We start from the raw sequence: 16,383 nt of genomic DNA, 5'->3' as shown, positions 1-16,383 counted from the left end.
GGTCAGGTCTACAGATGGGCCCGAAGGTGTGGCCAGGGCTGAGGGAGAAACAGAACGGGGAGGGAGAGGCTGAGATGGAGCCCAACTCCCATGGAGGACACTCTGGAGGGGGCAGCTGGGCTGACCACCCGAGACAGAGCAAACTGCGCTCAGTGCTCCTCTGGCTACCTGGGAGCTGATATGGGCTCTGGGATCAGAAGACTGGCCGAGACGCTTTCCTGGCTCTGCTCTGCAGGCCACTCTACCACCTGGCTGTGGGACCTGTCCCTCTGAGCCTTGATTTCCTCACCTATAAAATGGGTTCAGTAATCACACTTGTTACAGGTGGTCATGGTCAGGGGCTGGGGCTTGGTTAGCTGTACCCCAACACAGGTCTCTGTTAATGGTTGTCCCTGTGTGGGGGGGAGGGGGTCTCCGTGGGGGAGGGGGGCCAGGAAAGGCCTCGGGCACAACCCTGCCCCAAGGCCAGTGTGTGTGTCAGCCCTTGGCTTCTGGGATAGGTGTGCAGGTGACAAGGGTGCCCGAGTTGGTCCTCATTCACCTCCTCCCCCAAACAGGCAGGGGCGGGGGCGTTTGATCAGGTTCGCTGGTCTGCTTTTTGTGGCTCCAGGCCTGATCCCAAAATAAAATATTTGGTTTCCAGGGCTGATGGCCCTGAAATGCAAATACTGCTTCTCTGTTTCCAGCAAGCAGCCAAATTTGGGTCTGTCGGAGCCCTCAGATCCCTGCTGAGATAACCGTGTCTGCTGCCCCCGAGGGGAGCCAGGCAGGCTGGCCTCTTCCACCCCGTGACACCCCTCCCTCCTCCAGGGACCCACAGGCCAGCCCATGGCTCAATGACAGCCACAAGCCCGTGGAGGGCAGAGGTCAACCTGGGCCGCAGGGCGAGAAGGGGGCACAGAGGAGCCTGCACAGTCCCTCTGTCTCCCATCCTGTCAGGGCCTGGTCTCGGCCCCCAGGGCTCTCACTGGAGTCCGCACTAACCTGTGCTGTGTCCTGCTGTTCAGCCTCCTCCCAACCAGAAAGGGGCTGCACACACGCACGTGCCTTGGGGCAGAGTTGTGCCCTGTGGCCTTTCCTTGGCCCCGCTCCTGGCTGCACAGGGAGGGGCTGCATGTGGACGAATCCTCAGGGGCTCAGGCACGTGGGCTCTGCCGGTGAGGACACAGGGTGACACGGAGCTTTTCAGGCAAGACCCACAGGGCTTTCTCTACAGGACACCAGGAGATCCTTAGGCGTGTGTAAGTGTGAACACCCACCAAGCAGGTGGGGGCCTGCCCTTGGGGCGGGGGACCTGCCCCATGAGGCAGAGGCTCCTGGACTGCTCCCTTCTCCAGACCGTGAGGAAGGGAGGCCCCTGGAAATTCCAGGCTCTCCTCAGGGCAGCAGGGCGGCCCTGCTCCTGCCTGGAGCACCATTCTCAGGTCGGTCTCAGCACAGCCAGGCAGGGAGGCCCGTGAGAGCACCCAGGATGGCCTCCCTCCGGCCGCCATCCTACAGAGCAGCCAGCGTGGTCCCCAGAGAAGAGGGCCGGGCCAGCGCCTCCTTGCTGGGGGGACACAGGTCCGAGGTCTTAAGCCAGGATGCTGGGAAGGCCTCTGCACCAGCTTTCGGGCAGGGAGGGCAAATCTGGTGTCTGTGGCTGGCCTGCTTCCAGGTAGAACCACAGCAGAGAGCACGTTGCTCCCAGTCAGAGGTGGGGGCTGCAGGGACAGGGAGCCCCAAGCTCTGGGGTAGAGAGAACTGGGCTGGCAGGCACTCCCGCTACCCCGCCCCCCGCCTCTGCAGCCAGACACCTGGGCCTGGGAGGCCACCTTGGAGATGAAACACCACAGAGGCTGCCCCTGCAGCTGGGTCAGTTCTAGGGTGGGCAGAGGGCAGGGTCCCAGTCCCAGTTCTGACTCAGCGGCGTGGCCTCAGGTGACATGGGCACAGTGTGGCAGTAGGGTCGGGTCCCCCACCCTCTCACTCTGATGGTGATGCCAGCCTTCAACTGGGAAGTCGTACCCTACCAGTGAGCTTCAGGTCACACTTCACGTGTGGGTGGCACGTCACCCACTGTTCTAAAACTGGGTTTCTACTTCTCAGAAACGCTGCTCCAGCCTCAGAGGGGGCCCAGCACAGCCCTCCGCCTGGTTTCCTGGTCTGCGGATGGCTCAGACCAGAGCAGGGGTCAGTGGAAGGCCCAAGGGGGCCAGGGCCCTGCTGAGGTTGGGGCCCATTTTCTCTTTCTTTCTGGGGTTGGGCAACCCCAGGCACCAGATGTTGAGCAAGGAGGGCTGACCTGCAGATGGCCCTCACAGCCTAGTACCCTCAGCCCCCGCGCCCCCCACGCCCCCGGCTTGCAGCCCCGAGCACAGTCCAGGGGAAGCTTGGGGGTGGGGTGTGACAAAGTTCTCCACCTCAGGGCTGTGGAGCTGGAGGTACTGAGTGGAGGCAGGACAGACCCGCATGGGTACAGGGGCTCTGGTGGTGCACGCAAGGGTTGCCAGGCAACCGCCAAATGCTTCTGGCTTAGACTCAGCTGAGTCGAGCTCCCTGGGGAGGAGGAGCCCCAGGATTTACAGGTTGCCACTTGCCAGGGCACTTTTGTTCTGAGTGGCAGGAAGGGTCAGTGGCCCTTGTGGAGTGCTGGGAGCCCTGTGTCCTGGGGTGGCAGGGGCCTTAGCCACTGGTCCCTGGAGGGGAGAACACTGGCCCCATGTTCTCCAGTCCCTGGGTTGTCTGTGCTCCCAGGACGGGGGCCTGCCAAGTTCTCCCAGGGGCTTACAGCTGGAGGCCGAATGGCTATGATGGTGGAACTCCAGACCCTGGGCCTCCCACAGGGCCCAAAATGACACAGGGGACTGCCTGTCTTCTCTGCCTGGCCGAAGCGAGGGAGGGAGCCAGCCTGGGTCAGCTTCTCCAAGCCATCCTCAGTGGCAAGCATCACACAAGCCGAGCCTCCCCTGCATGGAGCTCTGAGTGACCTCTATGGCCCTTGGGGGCATAGGGTGTGGCCCATCTCCCTAGGCCTCAGTTTCCCTGTAAGTGCCATGACATTTGGGTGCCTGGTTGTTTCCTGAGATTCCGAGTGACACATGACCCTGGGCCCCTGCTGGCCAGAGGCCTGGGAGTCCCTGGGGTTCCAGGAGGGAAGATGTTAGTTGTAGGGGGAGGCAGAGCCAGAGATGTCCTTTTTCTGTGGGCCCAGCGCTGCCCTGGGGCACTGACCTCTTGCCAAGCTCCTTGGGGGTGAGGGCTGAGGACAGTGGGGCATCTTCCATCAGGCATAGGAACAGTAGGATGTGGACACTGCCTGCCGAGGTTCCCCCTCTGGTCCATCCCTCATGGGCTGAACCCCAGCACTGGGCCAGGTGAACTGAATGGTTCAGCCAGGCTCACTCAGGACACTGCTTGTTGGGAACCGCTCTGCCTGGTTTCAGGAGTTGTAACTACCCTCCATGGCCAAGGGTGAGTGAGCGACCTCCAGAATGTGAGCCACTAAGGAGGCAAAGCTTGTCTCTGGTAGCAAACGCTGCCTCAGCTTACTCCCCTGCCCCCCCAAATCATGGTCAATGTTGATGACGGGTGAGACTCCTCACAGCTGGGGGCAACCTAAGCCAGACACGATCGCTTGGGAGGCCATCATGGAAGGACTCGGGGGGGGGGGGGCTGTGACAAAGAGGGAGCCATGGACCCTTGCCCCCCAGCTATGTGACATAGCCTGAGTCTCCGTGTCCCCTGGAAGAAGTGCTTCCTGGTTCTAATCCACTTAAGCCTGAAAACCTGATGGGGAGGGGTGCAGCTCCTTGCCTTGCTAGAGTGGTATCTGGGGAGAAATCTGGCACAAAAAAGAATTCCTAAAAACCCTGTGAAACCTGCTTTGCTAGGAGTGCTCTCATTTCCTATGATAAGTGTCCAAGCAGGAAATGAGTGTGTCTCCCAAAGTTTCTGCAACCCCCTTTCCTGACAGACACTGACTCAGACTAAGCCCTCAGATTTCTTTGAAATGTTATCTACTGTTTGATCCTTGATGCCCTGTATTCCTGTGTATTACAATCCAATAAAAGCCCCTGGAGGAAGGGGCTCCTAGCCTTTTTCCTCTGAGAAATGGCCACCTCTCCTCCCCAGGCAGATCATGTCTTGGTAGTGTTTATTTTCATCCGTGGTGGAGGGACTTGAGGGCAAAGTCGCCCCCTCAACTGCTGAGTGGTCAGGTTTTCCAGTACCTTCTGTGGTCCTGTTTTCTCTCCCACCGGGCCTTCCCACCAATTTGGGGTGTAAGTGGGAGTGGTCCCTGATGACCCTCTGGGAAGCGTCAGGGGCTGGGTAAAGGCAACTTGTCTAGGGAGTAGCTTACTGGCTGTGATCCTCTTCCCATGGGGACCCCCAAGCAGATCCCTCCAAACTGCGGGCAGTATGGAGCCTCAGTCCCCTCTAAGCTCCTCCCACTCTGGGCCTGGGCTCTCTGGGCTTTGGCTGCGCCCCTGGGCCACCGATCATCCCCCCTTCCCTCTGCTTCTCCATCCTTGTACAAAGCAGGGTATTCCAGATCTGAGGGTGTTCCCCATGCAGGCACTGAGTGCCTAGGAAGCTGAGCTGGCCATCTCTCTCTCCAGGGGTACTGGAGATGCAGTCCGTCCCCCTGGGATCAGAGCAGCTGGGCATTGGGGCACCTGGACACCCCAGGCTTTGGCTCCCTGGAGGCTGGAAGCCTCAGCTGAAGGCCCTTCAAGGTCCCAGGGGTTCCCCGTGCCAGAGGTCTCACGTCTCCTGGGCGGAGGGACCCTCCCTAACTCGTGGAATTGCAGCCCAAACAGCGGATGGATGCGCTCAGCAGCAGTTAGGGAGGACAGCCATTGTAAACGTGCAAATTTACACGTGTGAGTCAAACAGACTTGGGATTTCCCTGTTACTGAGCATAAAATGAGTGCATGAGATTTCGAAGTGCAAATGTGCATTCAGTGTAGTCCCAAGTGCCAGCAGTGGGCAGATGCCCTTCAGAGCTGGGAGCTTGCAGACAGAGAGGAAGCCCCAGCCCACACCCCCATTCCCATTCAGCCGAAGGCATGGACTCAGCGCCCCCAGCCCAGCTACCTGTCCTGTGGCCAGGACGCTCTGCCTGCCCGGCTGGACCAGTGCTACCCTCCCCTGGCCCTCCTACCTGCAGCTGGGACGGTTCTGCTCTGCTGTGTCCTGGGCCGGGGGAAGCCTCCCCCCTCCCATCTCTGGATCCAGGAAGCTCACGGCCCTACCCAACACGTCCTTCTGTGTAAACTCTGGGCCGCTGTGGCATTCCACTCATTCACATGACAGGTGTTTAGTGAGCACATTCTGCATCTGTCCAAGGCCAGTGGGAGAGGTCCGGGGCCAGGGATTGTGCAGTGAGGGATCTCAAGGCAGGGGACACGGGGCCCTTCCTCTCCTTGGCACCCATGTGGACCCCAGGGTTCTCAGCTACCACTGGCTGCCTTTTGCGGGTGCTCTGAAGTCTCCGAGGCCTCCGAGAGAAGCAGAGTGGCCATGCAGACAGGCAGGGCAGGGGCTATGGGCCCAAGGTGTTCAGCCCCCTAGTCCTCATGGGGACCCTGGGGCACAGCCAAGCACCCCTGCTCCTGGTCCCCACAATTCTGTCCTTCCAGAAATGATTTCCAGGGCCTCCAAGTCTCAGAAAGCTTCTGGAGTATTTCAGGCTGAGCTGGAGGGACAGATGGTGAGGCCTGAGATGGGGCCACTAAACCCGACTCTCCTTATTGATCGGGGATAATTACCTGATGATAAACCCCATTAGGTTCTCACATGTCATTAAAGACTTTAAAAATAACAGTTTATCATTGATACCACCAAAGGGCCAAAGTTCGGGCCAGGATGCTGTGTGCCTGATTGTGAAAAGTTGCCTGCCACCTTGATGCAGGACGCTTTGGAGCCCAGAATGCTTTGCTTCATAAGCCCCAGGCCCCAGGGTCCCCAGTGAGCAGGTGCATCCAGTGGGAAGTCCGCCCCTTGCTCAGGGGTGGAGGGCTCAGTTCAGCCCCACCCCTTCACCCTAGACCTGGTGAGCAATTCTCCACTGAGATTAGGAGGCCCTGTCGCCATAGGAACGACCACGTTCCAGAGTAAACCACAGCCATCTGTGTCCCTCCCTGGCCAGAGCCAGGAGTGGGTGTGGACAGGTGGCCTCTGCTCCCAAGATCTGTTAATGGAACAAATAAGGTCAGGTCCCTGCTCACACCCCACCTGTGCCTGCTTCCCATGGTGCAGAAATCAAATCCTGGGGCCCCTGCATTGCCCTGACCCCACCTGGCCCCCTCATGTGCCATGCTGGCCCCTGGGCCCCAGCTGTCCAGCAGGCAAGCCAAGGGACACGGGGAGCTGCCAGAGGCTGGATGGGGCCAGAGAATCCTCCCCCAGGGCATCAGACGGAGCCCGAGACACCCTGATGCAGCACCTCTGGCCTCCTGCCTGTGGGGGGGTATCTTTGTGTGTGAAGCTCCCCAGTTTCTAGTCTTTTTTTAAAAAGATTTTGTTTACTTATTTTTAGAGAAAAGACAAGGGAAGGATAAAGGGAGAGAAACATCAATTCGTGGTTGCCTCTTGTGTGCCCCCTACTGGGGACCTGGCCTGAAACCCGGGCATGTGCCGTGACTGGGAATCAAACCAGTGACCCTTAGGTTCACAGACTGGCGCTCAGTCCACTGAGCCATACCAGCCAGGGCTCCGGTCATTTGTTGTATCAGCCCTTGGAAGCTGATACACCACCTTAAATAACGTTTATGGGATTCTTCAATATGGAGAGTTAATGCCTCATGTAAAATGTGTACAAATGTGTCTTTAAACCTTTTGCTGCTTTTCTTGATTAGTAATATTCAAATCAAGCACTGTTTACTGAAGATAGCACCCCCCACTTTTTCCCCAACTAGATACATCCTCCTAGACACCCCTCAAAGCCCTCCAGGACTTCTGAGTCTGCCCTTGGGTCAGCAGTGACCCTCAGGTGCCTCTGGCCAGGGTCTCATTCACGGATGGCCAGTCAGCTGGCCCTTGGGTGGCCGGGCTCTGCCAGCTGGCTGAGCTGGCAGCTTTGCCAGCACCAACATGCCAGACACCGGCTGGTCCACCTCAGGGCAGAGCTCCGGCCAGCAGCAGCCCCTCCAGGACTCTGGTAGTGGTCACTACTCACCTGGAAGGGGGATTCTGGCTTAGCACAGTGAGGACCAGAGCTCCTGGCCCCACAGCTCTTGCAGGCCCCTCTGCTGGCTCAGGTATGCGGTGCCCGTGGTGCTCTCGGGGCCACTCACCATGGGAGGCATAGGCGTGGGCAGCCCAGAGGCCCAGCTGAGGGGCATAGTGGCTGAGCTTCCTGGAGAAAGGGGCTCCAGACCCAGGCCTGAGGGTGAAGAGAGTGGGGAGGAAGGGAAGGGCACTCTAAGAGGGAGAATGACCCGGGGGAGGCCCTGCAGACAGAATGACCTGGGTTCTCTGGACCTCTGAGGTCAATCTGATAGGTAAGGGCCGCCTGGGGGTGCCCATGGCAGGTGGAGCAGTGCACCAGGAGGCTGGTGGGGCCGGGGGAGGCGTGCAGAGCACTCCAGGAAGGAGCTTCCTGCAAACCTGAGCAAATGGTGTTTGTTAGGGCAAGGTGCCTGCTTCCTCGGGCCCCCAGAGCACTCTTGTCTCTCTTCTCATGAAAAGCAAGATTTCCCCCCTGGCTGGTGTGGCTCAGTGGATTGAGCATGAGCCTGCAACCCCAAAGGTTACTGGTTTGATTCCCAGTCAGGGCACATGCCTGGGTCGGTGGGCCAGGTCCCTGGTTGGGGGTACATAAGACACAAACTGATTAGTGTGCCTCTCACACATTGCTGTTTCTCTCCTTCTCTTTCTCCCTCCCTTCCCCTTTCTCTAGAAGTAAATAAATAAAATCTTTACCAAAAAAGCAAGATTTACAATAACTCAGTGCATTAGCTCAAAGTGGGGAGGCTGGTCTGTGCCCATCAGACCGATCGAAGCCTCTGCCGACTGACAGCTCTTTAGAGCTGCCCAGGGGCTGTGACGGGGGGCCGTGCTAGTGGGGGCCTGCTTCCCGAGTGGCCCCTGCCCCTCCTGCCTGGCTCCGGCAACTGGCAGCTCCCAGAGGTGCCTGGGCCGTGCAAGCTCCTGTGTGGGGCAGGACCCAGGAGCTGAGGTCCCTGGCCTGGGCCTGTCCCCACCTCAGCGACTCCTCTCAGCCTCTTATGGGCTCAGAACCTGGCACAGGGCCTCCCTGCGCCCCTATAGCCTCTGCTCCATGGATTCCAGGACCCTTTCCTGGATGTTGTACTCGGCTCTGGGTGCTCCTTGAATTCAGAGGAAGCAACTCGGCCCCCTCCATGACCCCCTGCCCTTTGGCTGTGCTGACCTCTGGAGCTCCACTCCTCCCACCGGAGTGGGCTAGGTGGGGGTGGAGGTGGCAGGGGTGGGGTGTCCACTACTCCTGAGAGCCAGCAACCCGAGTGTCCCAGCCTCACCTGGTGAGGGACAACTCCTAGGAGTTTATTTTATATCCAAGGCCAATTCGAACAGCCAACCTGAAATCAGGACATTGAAACAAGGGAGTGCCAATTGCCTGGGGCTGTGCTCCCACCTCTGACCTCTGAACTTAGAAAGGGAGGCTGGGTAGAGGGAGCAGGGGTTGAGGGGCTGAGGGCCTGGCCTGGCTTACGGAAAGAGCTGAAGCAGGTGGATGGGGAGGGGCCTGAGCTGCTCACTTTTGGCCCAGAGTGACCTTGGCCTTCTCCTCCAAGCACTTAACTGGCTGCCTGCTTCCTCTTGGTGGAGACTGAGAAACCCTGGTTCCATCAGCTAAGTGGCTCCCCACAGCGTCCACTGCTCCCACGAGGACTGTCTGGGGCACCATGTGCCGTCCACCCTGTCTATTTTCGGGGCCTCTTTGGTCTAAGTGCTGTGTGGAGCCTGACCCTCCAGCCACGGGCCCTCGAGGGGCTGGCATTCTCTGGCCAGAGGGCACACGGCGGCTGGCCTGGGCATCCCCACAGACACACTTGGGCTGGCGATTCTAGGGAAGAGCTTCTCTCTCCTGCTGCCCAAGGGCTGCATCAGAGGGGCTGTCTGCACACAGAACCTTCCCAGGATCCCCAGCGGCAGAGAGCTGAGAGGCTGCGCCCAGGGCAGGGCCTGTATCTCGGCACCTCTGGCCCTCGGGCTGTCTGGACGCTGTAGGGTGCTGAGCAGCAGCCCACACTGTCACCCACCAGATGCCAGGAGCACCCCTTCCTTTACAGCAGTGACCCCCAAAGTCCTTACAGACATTGCCACAGTCACCCCCAGGGAGAAGAATAAGATAGGTGGTAGCCCCATGGGGCTGAGGGCAACCACAGCAATGTGATGTGAGGGGGCCCTGCATGGGGGGGTTGGGGCCTGTGGACTCCCCAGTCACACTGCATGTGGGGTCCCGACTCCTTTCATTTGGCAGGGTATCTTAGAAACAGCCCAGCCCCAGAGGGCATCAGGCCCAGCCCCCCAGCCCCCGAGGAAGAAGACCCACTCGGAGGCCCCCTGCAGGCCCAATCCCACTTCCAGCCTGCTGGAGCCACTCGGGGAGCACTGGACCTCCCCACCAGTCTCCCTAATGGGCTTCAGGAGCCCCTGGAACCAAGAGGTCAGTGGTGGGAAGATTGAAGCCCTGGAGCCCAAGTGGCTGAGGGCGGGACACTCACAGTTTGCAGACAAGGGCACAGAGAGGTCAGGGGTTTGCCAGAAATCACACAGTGTACAAGAGGGATGAGAGGCTCCCAGGGCGGGCGCAGGGTGCGGTGACTTCAGGGCAGCTCTGTGCCCTTGACCTGCCCCTACACAGGGGCAGGATGAGAGGGAGGGGACAGGCAGGAGGCCGGGGTGGATGGGGGCAACACGCTCTCCACTGTCCTCTGCGCCTGCCCTCCAAATGGCCCTCTGGGCTCTTATCTGCAGCCTGCACACCCCTGACCAGTCAACAGAAGCGTTTACATAAGATACCGGTGAATCTTAACAACAGAGCGGCTGCTCAAACCCCACCACCTTTGTGGACTGCCCAAGGCCACCTGGGCCATGACTTGCCCGGGGGACAGGGGGACCACCCTGGAGGCTGGCCAGGAGCGGTCAGGGTGGGGCCAGGGACCCCCTGCTGCAGTGGAGGTGAGGGGACACCCTCGGGAATCACTTTCAGGCCCTGTTACCCGAATCTCCTGTCTGCAGCCCAGGGCTGTCCTGGGTTGGGGTTATTGCTTCGCAGGGGCTGGGACAGCCGTGTCCTCCCTGAGGTTGCTCCCCTCTCGTCTTTGGGCCGACCTCCTCCAAGCTCTCTTTTCTAGGGCTGCACAGGCAGTGGGGTCCAGAAGAGATGTGAGACGGGGAGTGGGCACCGGCTGAGACCTGCCGGACTGGACCCCAGTCTCGGGGCAAGCAGGGCGGCCAGTGACGCAGGGCGCAGTCAGCGTTCAGCCACGACAGCGACAGGGTCCAGATGGTCCCTCTGTCCCACAGATGGGGCCTGACCTGCCACCAGTCACCAACTCCCGAAATGCCTTGCTAAAAATAACCTCAGCCCAGCCCTGAGCTGCCCAGGACCCTCCTGGGCCTGGCGCCTGAGGAAGTTCCTGTGTGCCCGTCGGCGGCGGGAGACTCGTGGAAGGTCACCTAGGCAGTGGCATGCAACTTTCTCACCTCACGGATCACATACACCAGTGACTAAAATTCTGTGGCACCCCAAAATATATTTTTTGTCAATCTGACCAAAAAAAAGGTATAACTTTGATTCATTCTCGTTGGATGATTGTTGTTGTGTTGGCTGTTGTCATTTTTGATTGACAATCTGAAGAGAAAGAGGTCGGTGTCTCTGACACAGAGGTCAGCGCCCTGGTGCACAGGATGAAAGTCACGGGCTGACTCCCCTGGGATGCGCCCCTCCCCCTCAGGGAAGGGCTTCCAGGATGTGGGCGTGGCCGTCGGCTGGGGGTGGTCCCTTAGTCCAGTCAATTCCACTGCAGCCTGCTGGGCCCAGCCTGGCTGAGGGGTGCAGGGCGAAGGCACCAAAGCTCTATGGGCCCTTCTGCCCCCCACACCCTCCAATGGCAGGACATGAGCCCAGGACAAGGGTGGGCAGCACAAGCGGTGGGCAGCCAGGCCTGGCAGGTGGAAAAGGGGCGGGGGTGGGGCTGGGCCCTTGGGAACTGTCCCGAAGACCGCCCTTTCCCCTGACCACCCAAACTTCAGGCCCGGGGGCCTGCAGAGCCTGCCAGAGCCCATGCAGCTAGGAGTCCGGGTGGTCCTTCCAGCCAGAGGCCACCGGGGCCCTGTGTTCTGCAGCCCTCGTTACGGGCTCTGCTGCCTTTGGTCGTCAGGCAAGAGAGGCTGTAATGGCTCCAAACGCGTGCTGGGCCTCTCACCGCATGGCATTTCTTTCCCCTTTGCTGTTCATGACTCTTGCTGCGCCCTTTCCCCTGACTCTTGCTGAACCTTGCCAGAAGGTTCCTGAGGTGGTTTTCAAAGGCTCCGTGGCCTCGCCTGGTCCATGGCCAGAGCCAGCTTCCGAGCAGCAGTGCCACCCTGGCCTCAGGGCCTCCTGGCAGGGCTGGGGGTCATTAAAGTGATCCCTTTATGCCTTGGACTCCAGAGATGACTCGAGACGAGCTGCTGACAGGAGTCTGCCCCTTCCTGCTCAGGCTGGCTGCCTGCTTTGGGGCCCACGAGCCCGGGCTGTCTCCCTCTGTCCTCAGGGCTGGATCCACCCAGATGGTGCTGCATCTGAGGCCACGTCCTAGTCCACCACTGCCTGCCTGTGATTGAGAGTCAGCACACGGGGTGACCTCACCAGGCCTCAGTTTCCTCATCGTGAAAGGTCCGGTTGGGAGGTAAGGGAGGCTCAGCCCTGCCTACAGGGGCTGATGACAGGCTTGCCAGAAACGATGTGTTTGGGGGCTGAGGGGGAGCACGGCGCAGGGGACAGGTGACCCCCACACGTGGCCCCGTCAGCAGGCTGTCCTCACTCCTGGCTGCTGAGCCCCAGGCTGGGCGCCTTCTGCCCACCCACCCACCCGAGGCCCAGGCGTCGGCTGCCTGTCATGTCAGCCTGTGCCTGGCCCTGCTTGGGCAGATGCAAAATCTCTCCTAAATCCTGTATTTAATTTTGTTCTCTGGGAAACTGTAGGAGGTTTTTGGAGATAAAGCTGAGCCGATAAGTCGGGGATTTGGCTGTTCTACCCGAAAGTCCTGGACAGGGAGGCAGGTGGTGGAGCCAGGATGCTGAGTCGGCTGGGCGGGGCTTAGGAGCCCCCCCCCCCCGCCCCCGCTGCGCCCTTACCTACAGTGTGCTGGGTCAATAGGCTCCCCAGGGTGACCGGCATGAAGGACGCCAGGGTGAGTGTGACACGAGTGGGGGTCCGACCCCGAGGGAGGCTGAGGCGCTGTCAGGGCCCAGGCGTTCTAGGAGCCTGGGGGCCACACTGCAGGGGCCACACAGCAGGGGGGGTTGCTTATGCTCAGGTGCCCCTGCGGCCTCTTCCCAAGGCCGTGCCTTCCCCGGGGGTCTGGCGTCAGTCCTGCCCTGGTTGGATGCTCTGCCCCACTTAGCAAAACCCCCACCTTCTGGAGCATTCTCCTCGCCCCTGGTTTGATGGGGGTGCGGCAGGCAGTCCTGCAGATTTTACTCCTTTGAGACCCCAGGAAGGTGGAGCCCCTCAACACGTCGTCGTGTTTTCTGAGTCAGGGTCTTCGAGACTCTTCAAGTGCTACCTGGGCAGTGAAAACCGAAAGGGGTTCCCTTTGGTCCCCAAAGAACCAAAAACAGCATTCAAACAGACAGAAATGGCGTATCCATGTTCATGATGGTTCTTTTGACAGCAACCAAACCTGGAAAGACTCAGGCGTCCACTGACGGACGGACGGGTCAGCACAGTGTGGCCGGTCCGTCGTCCACACGATGGAGTAGTGTGTGGCCACACGGGGAATGGGCCCTGACACCCTGCACCATGGTGACCTTAAAAACATTCTGAGTAGAGTAATCCAGACACAAAGGGCCACATGTTGTGGGATTCCATTTCCATGAAATGCCCGAAACAGGCAGACCCACAGGCAGGAGAGCAGACCGGTGGATGCCCGGGGCGGGGATGGGGTGGGGAGTGACTGCTGATGGGTCGGGATGTCCATCCGGGGTGATACACGTCCGGCAACCAAACAGCCACGGCAGTGTCCTAAACACGGGCCAACCGCACACTCAGACGTGATCACAACGGCAGGTTTTCTGCTGTGTTTTACCACAATAAAAATGTAGTGATAAAAACAAGTGTGTCCACAAGGCTTGCTACAAGCTAGGCGCCGTCTCTGACGCTGTTTCAGACTTGCCTCTCTTGGTGGCCTCACACTCAGAGAATGGGGGATGGGCACGGGCTGACATCCCTGCTTCACTGGCGGCAGGTGTACCTCCGGACCTCCCTCCCTCATGCCCATCTCTGTCCTCTCCACATCACTGAGCAGGATTTTCTTTATAAAGCTGGCTTTATATCTCCACATCGGTCCATCCGTGTCTAGCAATTCCTCCCTTTTCGTCAGCAGTCTGACCTTTATCTGCCTCTCGCAGTTGGGATCTTCACATCATTTCCTTTCATTCTGGACTTTCATGGCTTCTTCTAAAAACTGCTTAGCTTGGACATTTCTGGAGTTACTTCCGGAGGGAGGGTGCCCTGAAGGGTGCTGAAGGTCAAAGTCCCCCTGCCTGGTCCCCCCTTTGTGGGCGGACAACCCTCACGTGCCTGTTTCCGGACCCTCCCGGTCTCCTCTCCCACCTGCACCCCCACGCCACCCAGACAGGACTTAGATGTTGCCCGGAAAGGACATCACACGGGGGGCTGACACTGACTGAGACGTCCCCTGGTGAGGCCAAGGCTGGGGGTAGAGGCTGTTCAGACAAGGAGCTGGCCAAGCCAGCAGCGGCACTGGCTGTCTCCCTGACTCTCCAACCCCTACGAGGGGGACTGTCCTATCCCCGCTCACAAGTGGGGCACCGGCCACATGGTGGTGGTGGTGTCTAGATCTGCCGCCTGTGCCACAGACCTCCAGGGCTCAGCTGCAGGGGTGCGGGCGTCTGGCACAAGCGGGCCAAGGCACCGGCAGCTGCCAGGGGCCGAGCAGAGCCCTCTCCCCTCACCAAGTCCTGGAAGCGGACATGGCTTCAGGGGAGCCACACAGAGTGCCACTTCCTGGCAGATGAACTGAGTCCCACATGTGACAGCTTCCCTGGATGAGGGGTAGATGGGACAGTGCCAGTGGTCTTGGGACCCCACCTTTGGCCCACTGCCCAGGGGCACGGGTTGGGGAGCTGCACCCTCGGTCTCCCTCAGCTTCCCTCCCACTTGGCTGGGAGCCAGGCCTCCGGGTGCATCCTCACTCCCTGCCCAGCCTATCTGCCCACACGCAGGTCCTCTGTCTCTTCGTTTTTTCCCACCAAGCTTGAGCCTCCCCAGGGAAGGGGACTTCCACACCTGCCTTGGGGTTGGCTGGGGATGGAACACCCTTGTCTCCTCCCTACAGCCTTGGAGGTGCTCTGAGCTCAGTTTGGACTGTGTGCTCTTCACACCTTGGTGGAGACCCTTCCTCCAGGAAGCCCTCCTGAGCCTCCCTCCCCTGCCTCCTGTCTATGCTCACCCTCCCTTCCTGCATGTGGGGTGGGGGCAGCACCTTCCTTTCCCTGCTTCTTGGCCTCTCAGGCATCTGCTGTGGCCATAGCCCAGCTTAGGGCCATCTGAGCCACCTCAAGTCCTCCTGTTATTACAATGTTCTGCTGACCCGGGAGGGAGACAGCCAGGATGTGCCTCAGGCCCGCGCTTTTGCACAGGAGGTGGACCTGTTCAGAGGCTGGAGAGCTCCCAGGTGGGAGGGCACAGATGGGGGTCTGAGAAGGCCAGAGGGCCAAGTTTCTGCTCCAGCGCCTTGGGTCCCTGAGGGCTCCTCCACCTTCCCATGTGTGTGTGACCTTGGGCCTCCTGGAGAGCGCTGAAGGCTGGGACATTGAGGGGTGACAGACTCCTGTTCCCCCATCTGGCAACTTCTGGGCCAGGAATAAAGTGAGGGGGACCTCAGGAGGGCTGGGTTGGACCCACCAGGCCCACCGTGAATGGCGCTGCAAGAGGCCCCTGAGACTGCTGTGGCATGGGCCACTGCCATTTCACTGTGTGGAAGCCCTGCTCCTGGGCTGTGGTCACAGGCTCTGAGGCTACCTCCAAAATGGCCCCAGGCCATGTCTGCAAGATGTCCTCTGGGAGCTCAGGCTGGAGGCCAGGGCAGATTCTGGCCCGTCCTTTGGGCCCTGGGTGGGCACATTCCCTCCTAACTATCCCTGTCATAGGGGTGCCAGTCATGAAACTGTGCCCCTGCCCCCTCACGCCCGTAAGCCCCACTGCAGTCTGGTGACTCTGGCCCTGCCCTCTTCTCACCTGAGTCCTGACTCGGGTGCTGGTAGAGGCAGAGAACCTCCTTGACTATGGGTAGCGAGGAAACCCACTGCCCATTTGCTAGGAGCCCAGCTGACCTGTCCTCCCTCAAATCCATCCTAAAAGGGATGCTGGGGTCAGAAGGTCCACCCACGGGGTGTGGGAGGTCCAAGCTGCAGTGGGGAGACCTGGGCTTGCCCCCCTCCTGAGAGGGGGCTTCCCAGAAACAGTGGGACTCATGTCCTCCCTTCTAGCTCCTGCTGAGGCCCTGGGGCTGAGGCTGAGCTGAGGGCTGTTTGTGAATCCTGCCTGCCGCCTCCCAGCTGTGTGGTCTGCCTGCGACTCAGCGTCCCTTCTGCGCACAGGAAGAGTAAACACCAGTGGCCTTGTGACAGCCAGGTGCAGGAGGCCTGGGGGGGCTGGTGCAGGGCCAGCATGCAACCGCTTGGGGCTGGGTATCATATTCCCCTATGATCTGCCACATCGGCTGCCTCTCCCTGAGCTGCAGGCCCGGGCCCAGGCCCCTACAGGCCTGAGTTCATGAGAGGGGCTGACCCCAGAGGGAGAAGCATACTGTGGAGTGTCCTCCAGGGCTGCCCTGGAAGGAAGGAGTGCCTTGTCCCTGGGGGTGAGTGAGCCTAACCCAGAGGGAAGTGGTGGGGGCCACAGGGCCTCTGGGCCACACAGCAGGCTCCAAGCCACTGTGTGATCTCGGCAGGAGAGAAGGGTGTCAGGCAAGGACCTCGTCCCCAGGAGCCTCGGCATGTCCCAGGACTCAGTTTTCCAGTAGTGCATGCGATCTGGAAACAAAGAAGCCAGATAAGCCAGTGTGCTCACCACTCTGCGCGGGAACACGGCAGCGCCACCCGCCACCAGCACACTGTGCGCGATGCACCCCCCTGTGGCCTGCCTGAGGTTCATGCGCCGAGGCCCCGTGAGGTCC

The sequence above is a fragment of the Sturnira hondurensis genome, unplaced genomic scaffold (genome assembly GCF_014824575.4).
Source record: "Sturnira hondurensis isolate 20B ecotype Veracruz unplaced genomic scaffold, ASM1482457v3 Scaffold0022179, whole genome shotgun sequence".
Classification (NCBI taxonomy): Eukaryota; Metazoa; Chordata; class Mammalia; order Chiroptera; family Phyllostomidae; genus Sturnira; species Sturnira hondurensis.
Note: the sequence above shows the minus strand (reverse complement) of the source record.